Genomic DNA, 15,373 nt, shown 5'->3' on the forward strand with positions numbered 1-15,373 from the left:
ACGAAGCAACTCATTTGCCTTACGATCACCCGTGTTAACCCTCTTCCCGGGGAGGAGGGAAGGCGGGGGGATTTTCCCCCCGTTGTCCGCCCCCCCGGACCCGTCTCCAGGTGCTGGGGTGTGTGTTGATTCCCTGCCGTCTGCTGCAACGGTGTTGGATCCTGCGGCTCGCCCGGGTGATTCGGGCGAGCCGAATGTGGGTGTTGACGGGGGGTGTTGACGGGGGGGTTGACAGAACAACTCTCGAAACAAACTACAGGAAAACTATACAGATGAGAGAAAAATACTCGAGAAAAAAAGACAAAGTGGGGGAAAAAGTTTAGCTTTCTCAATAAACATTTTGTATTTATATATACAAAGAGTTCTTACATTTTTGTAAAGCCACTGACACGCATAGAGCTTCGGGCAGGTCCTTAATCTAACACGTCAGGAATGGTTCCTTTATTGCCAGCAATCTGCTCCTTCTCTTGATTTAATAATACTTAATAAATAATATTTAATAAATACTTTATAATAATACTTATATAATATATATAATTCTTATATAATACTTATAATACTTTAATAAATAATAATAATTTGATCTAATAAAACACTACAATTCTTCGAGGTGATGTTTGCTTTGGTGTGCTCACTGAACGTTATATCCACGACCCGTACATGTCGTTGCCGTTCTATGGGGCGATCGTGTTGAATATTATCTATCTATCTTCTTCTTCTTGAGGTTATCTTGAGATGATTTCGTGGCTTAGTGTCCCCGCGGCCCGGTCCTCGACCAGGCCTCCACCCCCCCAGGAAGCTGCCCGTGACAGCTGACTAACTCCCAGATACCTATTTTACTGCTAGGTAACAGGGCATAGGGTGAAAGAAACTCTGCCCATTGTTTCTCGCCGGCGCCCGGGATCGATACCGGGACCACAGAATCACGCGTCCAGTGTTCTGTCCGCTCAGCCACCGGCTCCCTTAAGTTTCAGTTCCTTCTTCATATTTATGTTATTCGTAACATGTGTACGAATCATCGGCTAGATGAAAGAATAAATTTGGACTTGAGAGCCCCTTGAAGGACCTGAAATAAAAAGGTAGAAACAGCCTAAGCTTCCCTATCATTTTAGGAATGCAAATTATGTCGATAAACGTACTTGAACTTGAGAGAATAACCTGTTTCTTTAATTTAGATACCAGCCAGTTATTAGCCGGGGTTGGTACACTGTGGTCACTCACTCCTTCAGTTCAGTTCTTCTAAAAAAATTATCTATTAATTTTTCTTATAAGGTTATGTTACACTGGTGATATAGTGTTTCACTGAATATATTATAGTCTGGTAATTCTCGATTTAAAAAATCGCTGGGAAATCCTTAAAAGCTGTTAAGGTAACACGAAGCCAGTATTTATTACCATTACATCTTGAGAGTGGAAACACCGTTCCGAGATCACTCACATTTGACGGCTAAATGTAAATTGAAATACATAAATAATTTGTGAGTGAGTGAGAGAGTGAGAGAGAGAGAGAATAAGAAAGAGAAAGAAAGAGAAACAGACATGCATATCTCACATCTCTGCGCAAAAAAATACAAGGGTACTGATTTCCAATAAGATACCGTGGGACTGCCATCCCCTAAGTCCGTGATGCATTCACGGCTTCCCCCCCCCAGGCTGCCACGCCCCCTTCCCCCCAGGATGGCAAGACCCCCCCCCCTTCCTCAACCCTTCCACGCCCCCCTCCTCAACCTTATACTGCCACGGACACCTCCTCCAAGGCCGCCACGGCCTACATCGACACGGTTTACTCTTCCTTTCTAGCCTCAGTTGATCATATCCAACGAGGACCGACCAGCGCCATGCTGCCTGTCATTATTTTTATCCTCATAATTTTCAGCAGTCATTGGACATTTAATCATTGCTCACATCATGATTAAAAACATTGTAATTTACATTATCACCCCAAACAATATGCTTCCAACAATGTGATCAGGAACACGACGATTTGCGACACTTGTATCCCTGTAATTATCATATTAACCACAATTATCCCCCGTAAGATTCATCATATTTGACTAAGTTATCATTAGATATTTTTCCAAAACTGTAATTAATTTCTTGTATGATCACAAGATGCGTTGTCATTTTCAACTGGCCTGCCAGATTCACCATTACTTTCAGTACCAGTCACCATTTTTGTTAGAATAATCATTATTTCCTACAAGATTATCACTGTTTCCATAATTTTCTCCAAATTCATCATTTCTAAAATGATTAGATTCATCATTTCCAGCACACTCATCAGATCCGCCATTACGTGCCTTTTTCTGACGTAGATATTCGAAGTATTATCGTTTCTTACGGCTAATGTATTGTATAAACTTTAAAAGTGTTTTCATGATGTTACGAATCTACTCATATTGTGTGTTTAATTGTAAATGTAGTTTAGGAACCCATTTTCTGTGAGGCACAAACTCATTTCTGCAATGAAAAATACATTTTGTGATTGCCAACCCTTTTTCTGAGGCAAATAATCCATTTCCTCGATGAAGAAATCGTTTTCTGTAAGCAACAACTGATTTTCTGTGAAGCATAAACCGGGTTTCTATGATAAAGAACAGTTTTCTGAAAGGCTACTAGTTTTTTTTTCCAGGTAGAACTATTGTCACATTCTCACACGCTGTAATGAACGAGTGTTTTGTATACTGTGTGTTGCGTCTAACATATGCGGTATGTATACAATACATACAATACAATACCCTGTATTACTATTGCGACAGTCGTCCAGTATTTAACATATTTATCATAGTTTAACCAGAAACGTACGAAGCCAAGCAAACCCACTTCAACTATCGAGGCCAATGCATAGAGAATGTGAAAATTGCGATGCTTTAATACTTACAAACAAATTGCATAATTGGTAGATTGAGAAATGACTTTGATCCAGGACCTAACCACTTAAGCAATTGAGATTTATGCTCATTGGTCTTGACAAAGCGTGCAGTTATAACGCTTTTGTGTCTAGTAAATCATTTAAATTACACTCTTGTATTGCGAGAATACAAATATATATGTACCTGTCGGAAAACCCGAGACCATTTTCTAATATTCAATACAATATGCAGATAATATTGCTGCTGTTGTATATATAAATTCACCCATAGAAAATATAGCACAGTGGAAATTTCCGCCAATAGAAAATGGGATATCATTGCCATATAGCGCTATAAATCCACCAGCTAATCTGTTGGGAATTACTCTTAATACAACAGTCTTTGAACTTTTATCATAAAAACATCTCGCTTGAATTAACTTAATTATTAATACCAAAATAGAGTAAACGTGACCTATCTGCCACATATTTACATCTGGATAAAGAGCCAGGACATCAGTGGTGGTGAGAGGTCAGCCATTATTGCTAGACCAGAGTCGCTGGAGCCAATTTATCTCCTATAATTTCCCTTGGACAGCTGTGCCACAAGAGTAAAGTGCTTCTATAATCGACACGCAATTACGTTTACTATAAAGGAAGTGTATTACCTAAACCCGTTATTACTACATACATTTCTGGCCAGTTAATGTTAGGTAGATATAAGGCAAATTTAGCACGAGAGAAAGCAAGAATTAATCTTGGTACACCAGTGCAGAGCTAACCTAAACCACGAGGATTATTTGGTATCATCCTTGTTTATACCTAGTGGACTAGGCCTATTATACAATAAGACCTCTCAATTTTCATTACTAATGTATGTAGTTTAATATTGAAGTTTGATTGGCTGCATTTATATAAATTTAATATAAACCTTCCCTAATGTGTAAGGAGTCGTTTTGTGAGAATATCGTAGAAATAAAGTCCGCTCAAATCTCATACAAATTGCTATCGAAATATATAAATGCAAATATAAACACCATATAAATTCATATAAATTGAATAAATATAAATCTCACAGGTCGGTTCCCCACAGTACAAATACGAGGACTTAAAATACTTTATACAGGCCATTTGGGAATACAGAGAACGGGCAACGAAGCTCATCTACATAAACAAAATACACACCAAAACAACGGCTGCTTCCTCAACAAACCACACACACACACACACACACACACACACACACACACACACACACACACACACACACACACACACACACACACACACACACACACACACACACACACAAATCCCCCCAAAATGCAAAGAACTAACATAATCCGAACACCTGCAGCAACACCAGAGTGGAGTGAGCTCACCTTCTAAATACTGTCAGTTGTACTGACAGCTGTACTTCCTGAACCTTTGCTACATGGTTACGAGTGCCTGGTGAGCAGGTAGTAGCGACCGTGGCAGTGTGGTGGGCACAGGGACAGTACCATCTACCTGACAGGTGGTCCGTGGCGCCTGACCATACCTTTACCGGCATTACCATTAGGTATTTCACTGACAGCTGTGAAATACCTAACAATGATCTCTCAGGGAGTAGGGAACAAGGGCTGAAAAAAAAATAGCAATCCCCTACGTCATCATTACACAATAAACCTAACAGAAACGTGAGATATAAAAGCGTTTTATACATGTCGTATACGAGGTTCGTGAAGCTACTAGGTCGTGGTAATGGTCATGGCGGTAAAGATTTTAGATCCTACTGCTCTCTCAATCCTTTGGCATCGTTACACACTAGTGGTTAACCGAGCTCCTTTGGCGGGTAATTGGCATGTAGCGCGGTTGTCAAAAGGTTCCTGGCTAGAACCTCGGCCTTTTATTCCAATTAGTCAATGAGGATGTCTCTGATCGCATGCAGTATGCTGTACATTCCGGAAAGTAGAGGGATGCGGAGGGATGGAAATGAAGATGTGAGAAAATTGATGTTTTCCCTGAAGTTGGTACCTTGATAATGTCACTGAAGTAATGAGAGAGACGGAGAGAGTGTGAGAGAGAATGCAAGAAAAGGTTGACGCACTTTCCTCAGTAACATCCAAGGAAAGCATTGATTTTTGCAAAGTATTCCAGACACCATCAGAGGGTGGTCACAATGGTTAGGGTGTGCGCGCTTGCTTGCTTGGTTTGTTTTTGCTTGTTTTAGCAGGGATGTTCTTGCGCAGATGCGCCCTATGCATCTGCTAAACGTTACTCATTACTGACTTAGGTGGTGAATGAGTATTCATGCCTTATGTTAGTTTCAGAAAGATTATGTCCAATGTGTTTAACAACTTCCTCTATGCTGTTAAGTTTCTGTTGGGTGATGCTTACATAACAAAACTTACCTAACAATGACAGCAAGGAAGCGAGGTCTAAGTCTTTATACTATCGTCTACGAACTAGCTATACCCATTCCATTTCCATTTCAATTTGCCTGACGTTCAAACTTCGTCTATCTTTTCTGACCACAGAGTCACTTTCGCGAGACGCTTCCATTTTCTAGTACCACAATTGATGACCATATATAACACATACGAGCGAAATGCGACGTCCTTTGTAGCAGGACAAGTTTTCTGCTCGTCCAACGAAAAGACGACCACCAATTATAACGAACCACTGCGACATACACCTCTTCCAAAACTATCAACACCTCCACTTCGACTAACCAAAGCGAACAAATATTAACAATCGCCACTAGAAGATAACGAGAAGCTGTAAGACTTCTGGGAGGGAGGAAATTATCAGTGGAAAAAGCGCCAAACCATTACGACTATATAGCACTTGGAAGGGATCAGGATAAGGATTTGGGATGGGAGGACGTAGGGGAAGGAATGGTGCCCAACCACTTGGACGGCCGGGGATTGAACGCCGACTTGTATGAAGCGAGACCGTCGCTCTACCGTCCAGTCCAAGTTGTTGGACAAGACTTCTGGGAGTATCTAGTGGAAGAAAAAGCAGAGAAGAGAGGCGCAAAGGCTCTGGCGTACTTTCTGAATTAGTCAGACTTTTTTTTTTATCAAGGGCAGAAAGCGATGCATTGAAGGAACAACAGACGAAGGAAGGATGGAGGAAGACAAGATAAACAACTAAAAAGAGGAAAACAGAACACAGAAGTGTGGTGAAACTTAAGAGGAAAAAAAATGAAGACATTTTCTCCCTGAAAAACGGGATATTTGCTTATATCATTCAAAGAAGTTTTAAAAAGAAAACCGAATTCAAGCTCTCAAAGAAGACTATTATAGGAAACCAAGGTCTCAAGAGAGTTCCTGAAGACAACCCAAACTCACAAAAAACGACCCTAGCTTCTCCGGCAGAGACTTATAGAATTCACCTCAAAACCCACTTAATCTTTTCATTTTTTTGTAACCAATAAGTTTTTGGGATCTTCTGTCTATGGTATGTTAACACGTTCGAGTTTGGTGACTAATTCCAACCTCCAATAATTATAGTACTCATGGGTAGAATATACAAAACATGGATGAACAAATCCACAAGGGCCGTGACGAGGGTTCGAACCTGCGTCTGGGATCCTCTCGGACGTAGGTTCGAACCTACGTCCGAGAGGATCCCAGACGCTGCCTTTATCGACTGAGCTACGACATTGTTATTGTTCCCCCAAAAAGTGTCTCCGTTTTCTCTAATGAATTTAAAATAAAGAAAACTGAAACAGACGAACCATTAACTTAAGCAACCTGTTCTAAGCCTGAACAAACAACCCTAGGCCCAAATGTGCATAATATTAGGCTTCATTTAGCATATATACACGTACTGTATTAGATCTATGAAACGAGAGATTTAGTTGTTGCCTTCTTTCTTGGGTTCTCTCTACAGAACTTTAGAACACCTATATTTTTAAAAATGCAATAGTACATATTTTGTACATTTTTCACTTTCGTACTAGATGCTGGTATTTTTGGACGACAGATTGAGCTATCAGTACTAAGGTCACGATCACACTTAAAAAGCCATTAACCCCTGAACTGCACCGCAATTTAAAATGAACAAAATCGAGGTACACCTGCCACAATAAGTAAAATAAAACTGGGACAAATGTATCGTAGAGCGATTGGAGAGCAAGAGAAAGATGCAGATAGCCATTGGAGAGCAAGAGAAAGATGCAGATAGCCATTGGAGAGCGAGAGAAAGATGCAGATAGCCATTGGAGAGCGAGAGAAAGATGCAGATAGCCACTGGAGAGCGAGAGAAAGATGCAGATAGCCATTGGAGAGCGAGAGAAAGATGCAGATAGCCATTGGAGAGCGAGAGAAAGATGCAGATAGCCATTGGAGAGCGAGAGAAAGATGCAGATAGCCACTGGAGAGCGAGAGAAAGATGCAGATAGCCACTGGAGAGCGAGAGAAAGATGCAGATAGCCACTGGAGAGCGAGAGAAAGATGCAGATAGCCACTGGAGAGCGAGAGAAAGATGCAGATAGCCACTGGAGAGCGAGAGAAAGATGCAGATAGCCACTGGAGAGCGAGAGAAAGATGCAGATAGCCACTGGAGAGCGAGAGAAAGATGCAGATAGCCACTGGAGAGCGAGAGAAAGATGCAGATAGCCACTGGAGAGCGAGAGAAAGATGCAGATAGCCATTGGAGAGCGAGAGAAAGATGCAGATAGCCATTGGAGAGCGAGAGAAAGATGCAGATAGCCACTGGAGAGCGAGAGAAAGATGCAGATAGCCACTGGAGAGCGAGAGAAAGATGCAGATAGGAATTGGAGAGCAAAAAGATGATGCTGATGGTGATTGGAGAGCGAGAGAAAGATGAAGATAGCGATTGGAGCAATTCAACAATATGGCTGCAGCATATTTATATGTACAAGTTTACTTTATGTTCTTGATTTATGGAGTTAAATAGAAGCTGAACTGCTACAGATTCGCCCAAAAATATACACGAAGCATCGAAGAAGGCCGACATACTCTTATACTAATACTGTTATATTACAATATGAAATCTGTTGAAATGCATGTCTCACATGAGCGTTGCAGACCCATGTGAGCACACATGGACACACAGACCTCCTCGACCAGGAGGCCTGGTCGAGGACCGGGCAGCGGGGACGGCGAGGGCCCCCGCAATCATCACACGGTAACCGCAAGGTAAGGTAGCTGCAGCCAATATATACAATGCAGGCAAAATATGCTTGGTTAGTTAAAATACATACAAAAAACTGTAAAATATTAAAAAGGAGCCAAATAAGAAACAACCTAAAAGGAGGAGTAAAAATAACCAGCGAAAACACGAAAAATATTAAAAATACAAAAGCCTAAAGAGACACTAGTTGTCAAAGTACGAAAACTACTTTTTTCCCCAGACAGGTTCCAGTTTAAGACACCACTGGAACACAGCATTCCACCCCAGACAGCAGCAGTGCGGACCATCACCACAGCCCTGTCCAGCCGTGTTCCTATATCCTGGAACGCAGTAGACAGCTAGAGCAGACGGTTTAGAACCTGAATGACTGACCCCCCCCTGGTTCGATTCCCGTAGAGACGTTTGGCCAAGTTTTCTTTCACCCCAATACCCCTGGTTTCCCCTAGCATGAAATAGGTACCTGGAAGTGAGGCTACTGTTGTAGAGCTGCAGTCCGGGCAAGATAAGAAACTGGCTTTCCACGACAATGACAAACGACACAAGAAAAAATCCACAATGAAAAATAATGACGTACAATGAATAACTGTCAATGCGCCAGCCTCTCGTGTACTGGCGCCCGTAAAAAATATTATTGCCCTTCTTTGTTTCTTAGAATTTATGGTTATATAAAAATCTAACGAAGTAACACCCGGATCATCGACAGTACGTACGTACGCACGCACGCGCACGTACGTACGTACGTACGTACGTACGTACGTGCGTGCGTGCACACACACACACACACACACACACACACACACACACGTGAGTACACACACAGTCTCGGGGCTGAAGGGCCTCGCGGCTGAGTGGTGAGCGCTCGAGGGACGTAGTCCTAAGGGCCCGGGTTCGATTCCGGGCCAGGATAGAAACAAACGGGTAGAGTTTCTTTCACCCTTATCCTAATGTTCACCCAGCAGTAAATAGGTACCTGGGAATTAGACAGCTGCTACGGGCTGCTTCTTGGGGATATCTGTGTGTGTTAGAAAGAAATATGTAGTAGGCATAATATAGGAAAAATCAGTTGGTCAGAAAGGCGGGGTCCAAGAGCTAATAGCTCGATTCTGCAGACACAAACAGTAAATGCACACACGAGCACCAGCAACTCTGCAGACAAGAGCAGCAGCCGCTGGACCCCCACACTTGCCTCCCAAATTTCAGCAGTAGCGTCTCAAGGGGCTCGTCATCTCCCCTTTCATTACGGCGTCTTCAAATATTCAAGTCTCTGGTAAGGTCGGTCGAGGACCTCGACGACAAGTCCACCCAAATTCTTCACTCGGGTAGTTACCTCGTGGGGGCGTTCCAGCGCTGTTTTATACTGGGATCTGGGATACTGTTTTTTAACTTGGGATCCTCAAGTTTCCAATACAGCATCCCGAGTTCAAGGTGTTGACGTATGTGTTACTGACGACATATGAGCTATCACTAAATCCCCCATACCTCAAAACCCATATCTAGATTCCCTCCTTCCCCTCCCTTACACAAATGAACCTGCACACAAGTTGAGAGGCGGGACCAAACAGCCGGAGCTCAACCGCCGCAAGCACAACTAGGCGAACACACACATTTTCAAAGAGTTAAAGATTGCATGACAGCAGGAAGGTGTTCCAATACGCCTCGCCTGGACGGTTTAGGGAAAGAAAGAGTCGTGTAAATGAGATAAAGATGGAGAGATTGGAAATAAAAATATAACTTGTGAAATTTTGAATATATTATATTGAAAGAGACGTGGATATAGCAGAGAGTTGCTGAAGAACAGAAGGAGAGGAGATGGGAACGGAAAAAAAGATTTTTTTATTCAAACAATAATCGCACTTCGGAGAGACGCCATTAGTTACGATATTGTCACAGCGCAGGTGAGAGGGAGGTAATCGCAAATTGCAGCGTTCCTGGGTGTAAATCAGGTTATCGTGGCGTCTGGACTGTATTGTTAGAGATCCCTAGGCATGAGCATAGTGCCCAGGCGCAGCTGTTGGACAAAACCTGTGAAATGGGGTATTATACCCCACCTGTTGGTGGGGTATTAAAAGTATCGGCACGGGACAGAACACGAAACGGTGGGTGTAGGTTGGATAAGTTTAGATATAGGAAAGACTTGGGTAAATACTGGTTCAGTAACAGGGTTGTCGATTTGTGGAACCAATTACCGCGTAACGTGGTGGAGGTGGGGTCCCTCGATTGTTTCAAGAGTGGGTTGGACATGTATATGAGTGAGATTGGGTGGTTATAAATAGGAGCTGCCTCGTATGGGCCAATAGGTCTTCTGCAGTTGTCTTTGTTCTTATGTTCTAAATCGGCCAGCGTAACGCGTACATATGCGGATGTACTGAAGGCGGTCAATGTCAGGTGGGAAAGACCAGGTTAAGAGGCTGAGGTCCGCCAGATCCCTCCAGTCAGCGCCTTGAGCTGCTCACCACTCGTCCAGGACTTGTGCAGTCCTGAGAGGGCTTTGTCTTGTGTCTTTTGTTTCGGCCAGAAGTAGCGGCGGTGAAGACGGTGACGATGGCCTTTGGGGACGAGGTCGGAGGAGGAGGAAGGGCCGGGGGGGGGGGGGGGGGGGGGGGGGGGGGGGGGGGGGGGGGGGGGGGGGGGGAGGGGGGGAAGGGGGGGGAAGGGGGGGAAGGGGGGGAAGGGGGGGGAAGGGGGGGAAGGGGGGGGAAGGGGGGGGGAAAGGGGGGGGGGAAAGGGGGGGGGGAAAGGGGGGGGGGAAAGGGGGGGGGAAAGGGGGGGAAAGGGGGGGAAAGGGGGGGGGGAGTGGGTTCGGGGAGAGGGGAGGAACCGGGCATCACACATGTGTCCCAGTAGCTGCCCATATACATGTGCATGTACACAACTACACACATATACACACACAGCCCACCTGCTTTCATACCTCTCACTGTATTTCCCACTTCTATACTTCCCTTCACCTATGCCTCTCCTTCCTCTTAACTCCCCCCTCCCCCCAAAAAAAAAGAGTAGCTGCCTCTACAACAGCTGTAGAGTAATGAAGAAGGTGCAGTTGTGGGGGACATCTCATCACGGAGAAAAACAACCAAGATAGTGGCAAAAACCCACTAAAGCAGATACAAGTTAGCTACAGTCTGGCGAATCAGGGCATCAGCCGTGAGGCTTGATCAGCATCCTGAACAAAATATAATTCAGTTCTTAAAAGTTCATTAAACATTCAAGAAACCAGCTGCTAATGTGAACCAAATATAAGATACAAAACAATCAAGTTCAGATCAAGCCAGCGATTGATTTTTTTGATTGTTGCGGCCGGAGGCGGCTAGTTTATTGTGCACCCCATACTCATCCTGTGAGCGGTAGCGCAAAAAAGCATTAGAGGGGACAAAAGGTCTTTATCAGACCTCATCTTTGATTCTTACATAAACAATTTCCTCTATCCTTCACACCTTATAGTTACAATGTCAGCTAGTTACAGAGAAAGTGCTATTTCAAGAGCTATATATTTACAGTAAGTCATTATACATTAATGGTAGGTCTTACCGCTAATCCATAATAGTTTGACCAATGGAGACATTATACAGAGTCATAGGGGAGCTTCTGTTTATTATTACTCTTCACAATACACTACTTGTTTCTTAATCTCATATGTCTTTTATCTCCTGGAAGCGAAGTATGGATACAGTGCAAGGATTTCAGGTAATTTATCCATGGTAATAAGATAGGTTGCCATATCATATAACGTGAGCTTAGATTTATCTCTAAATGGCTCAATTTTACTACAATCCAAGATATAGTGTTGGAGTGTGTGTCCCTGTCTTTGTCCACACACTTTACTTCATCTAGATCCCTATACAAGCCGAACTGCCAGAGATACTTGTACCAAAGTCTTATAGGAGCTATGACAACATCTGTTAGTCTACTGACTTTAGTACTTGCCCCATACACATGTTTTACTTCACACATTTCATTGTGATGAACAATGGACCTGCTAGTTCCAGTTTGCACTGTTCTACTTTCTTCAAATCCATCCAGGAGTTCTCGTCTAATGACACTTTTAAGGGACCTATTTGATAACTCAAGATTCCGTTCAATACTGTATTTATTTCAGCCTTAGCAAGGGCGTCAACTTTGTCCTGTTCCTGCAGGCCAATGTGAGAAGGAATCGACATTTTTATATTTACCCTCTAAATAAGCTTATGTGGACAGAAAAATCCTGTTTGTAAAGACAGAAACCGGCCGAGAACTTCGATTTCCTTTTATGCTGAAGCAAAAAATTATATATATTCTATTATTTATATTTCTAAAATTTCCAATCTTGTTTAATGTGCTGTCACCTTCCCGGCAAGAATTATTCCGTTGGCCATGTCGGCCGACTTTCCAAGTGCAGAAACCCAAAAATTTCTGCGGTCTTTTCGGGAACGCGAGGTCGGAATACCGCCCAAGTAAATCTATTAGGATAGAGGTCCGTGTGCTTTATAAATCTTTGATTCTGTCAATATTATGTTCTCGCGTGAAGCAAGAAACGGACACCCAGATGGTTAGGACTTTTTTTTTTTTTGGGGGGGGGGGGGGGGGGGAAACAGAGAAAAAACAAGAGAAAGAGAAAGAATGAGAATGAGAATATGGGGACTTCAATATTCCCAAGTAAAGGCTTCCTTTCCCCTGACAATGGGAAATAAAATCCACCCTCCAATATACGCAAATCCAATAAAACCCACCTATCCAATATTTTCCTAAAATTTTGAAGTTTGTGCCAATAATCCTACTCTTGGCATCCCACTTCACTCATTTACAACCATATTTCACGACCGATACTTATCCCCCAAAAATCCTCGTATCCCTAAAATACCTATCCCAAGATACCTATCCATGTTTTTAATCATTGTTGATGGTTCTTACACGTGCTGGAAGTTGAACGATATCGCCAGAAGATATCGTTCTTCTGGCTCCGAAGAGAAGGACACACAATTTAAAAGTGTGAAAAATGCATAACTAGAAATTCCATGTCTTCATACTAGAACCAAAACTGCCCTTGGATCTAATAGAACATCTTACCGCTTCTAGCAAGGCCGGGAATAATAGACTAAGGAAATTACTGGAGCAGACTGAGTCAGTACAAACAGCAGACCCAGATGACATCATCTTGGAGCTCCTAAAGGAGATCACAGAAGCCTTGTGTAAACCTTCGACGGGAATTTTCAACTTATTGCAAGAAGAGAACTGACAGAGGAATGGAAAGCAGCTCATAATACATATAATATAAAGTAATACTTATGATATAAAATGGGGACACTTTCGACAAGCCGCCGGCTACCTTTACTCGTCGAAGCCACTACTATTCGCGTCCCTCAGGTCAATTCAAGGAAAATAAAATGGAGAAAACGACTAGACTACAGACAAGTCACTAGAAAGGTTAATCAAAAGGTTAATATTAATGGGTTTTATGACAAAATAACCCGAAAGACAGAAGGGTAAGCAGGGCATTTTCTCCAAGACTGCCAGAGAGCAGTCGACAGTGTACCACACAGAAAACCGTAATACAAGTTTGAGAAGAAAATGGGGAAAATCTTTTATCGGTTAGAGTACCTATCAGATAGGAAGTCGAGGATAACAGCGAGAGACGAGTGAGAGTGGTGAACAGCAAGGCGCTGGGTGCCACAAGGTTTAGTAAATTATGAACTCTCATGTTTTTAATATTCGTTAGCGCCGATTAATTGTTCTAATTCACTTACACTGGCTTCTACACACACACACCTATACTAGGCGAGTACACACACACACACACACCTATACTAGGCGAGTACGTACACACACACACACACACACACACACACACACACACACACACACACACACACAGCCGGCCACATCCGCTGCCACACACACACCTATACTAGGCGAGTACACACACACAGCCGGCCACATCCGCTGCCACACACACACCTATACTAGGCGAGTACACACACACAGCCGGCCACACCCGGCCCTGCTCCAGCTGGCAGCGGTGACGCACACCAGCGGCTCCAGCAGCCACCTTTAACCCGGACACCTCCATCTCTCAGCAAGAATATTCAACTTTAACTCTACGAGCCTCTAGTGTCTAAATCGAGTCCGCTCTCGTACGCGCCAGACATATGTGTAACATGTTTTTAACTCAGACAAATATTTTGGACATTGAAAAAACATTTTTAAAAAGTCCTGTGCAGTTATTGATTCTGGTTAATATGTTGAACAATGGATCATTATCCTGCGTGGTATCCTTTCCGATATTCCAGACTTAGCCTTTCCCAAGTCCTAAAGTCCCAGCTACTTTTCCATCTCTTTCTTCATCTATCCCACTCTCTATTCCCACTTTCCATGCAGGTTCTCCCTTGCGTGTCCCCCACTACTCTAAAACACATTTCCTCCCATCATCACTTTTAACTTTGTTTTCTTTTCCTCTAGTCATTATTCTCGTCTCTGCTTCCTGGAACACTCGCTCTCTTGCCCCCCCTCCCCCATGGAACACACTCTCGCCCCCCCCCCCATGGAACACTTGTGCTCCCTCTCTTAGAACACACACACCCCCATTCCTGCAACACCTCCCCCCCCTCATCCTTGCAACACTTCCTGCTTGATGGGGTTTTGGGAGTTCTTCTACTCCCTAAGCCTGTGGCCCGAGGCCAGGCTTGACTTGTGAGAGTTTGGTCCAACAGGCTGTTGCTTGGAGCGGCCGCAGGCCCACATACCCACCACAGCCCGGTTGGTCCGGTTGGTTGGACTGTTTAGAAAACAGTCTAGTTTTATCTTGATGTCCACGGTTGTTCCGGCAATATTTCTTATGTACGCTGGGAGGGTGTTGAACAACCGCGGACCTCTGATGTTTATAGTGTTCTCTGATTGTGCCTATGGCACCTCTGCTCTTCACTGGTTCTGTTCTGCATTTTCTTCCATGTCGTTCACTCCAGTATGTTGTTATTTTACTGTGTAGATTTGGGACCTGTCCCTCCAGTATTTTCCACGTGTATATTATTATATTAATATATTATATATTATACACATATGCACACATACACATACGTGTACATATATATACATATGTGTATTATTATTCCCCCCCCCTCATCCCAGCAACACTCCCTCGGTCCTTGGCCTGACGGCTGAGTGGACAGCGCTCGGGTTTCGTACTCCTGAGGTTTCGGGTTCGATCACCGGTGGAGGCGGAAACAAATGGGCAGAGTTTCTTTCACCCTGATGCCCCTGTTACCTAGCAGTAAATAGTTACCTGGGAGTTAGACAGCTGCTATTTGCTGCTTCCTGATTGTGTGTGTAACAAAAAGAAGGCCTGGTCGAGGACCGGGCCGCTGGGACGCCAATCCCCGAAATAATCTCAAGATAACCTCAAGAAGA

The 15,373-nt window shown here is 43.5% G+C and overlaps 1 protein-coding gene across 9 annotated transcripts in view; it reads right to left on the reverse strand.

Moving 5' to 3' along the window:
• alpha-Catr (alpha-catenin related) overlaps nt 1–15,373 on the reverse strand; it is a 318,532-nt gene that overhangs the window by 34,927 nt on the left and 268,232 nt on the right. The gene's annotated exons all lie outside the window — the stretch shown is intronic.

The sequence above is a fragment of the Procambarus clarkii genome, chromosome 83 (genome assembly GCF_040958095.1).
Source record: "Procambarus clarkii isolate CNS0578487 chromosome 83, FALCON_Pclarkii_2.0, whole genome shotgun sequence".
Classification (NCBI taxonomy): domain Eukaryota; kingdom Metazoa; phylum Arthropoda; class Malacostraca; order Decapoda; family Cambaridae; genus Procambarus; species Procambarus clarkii.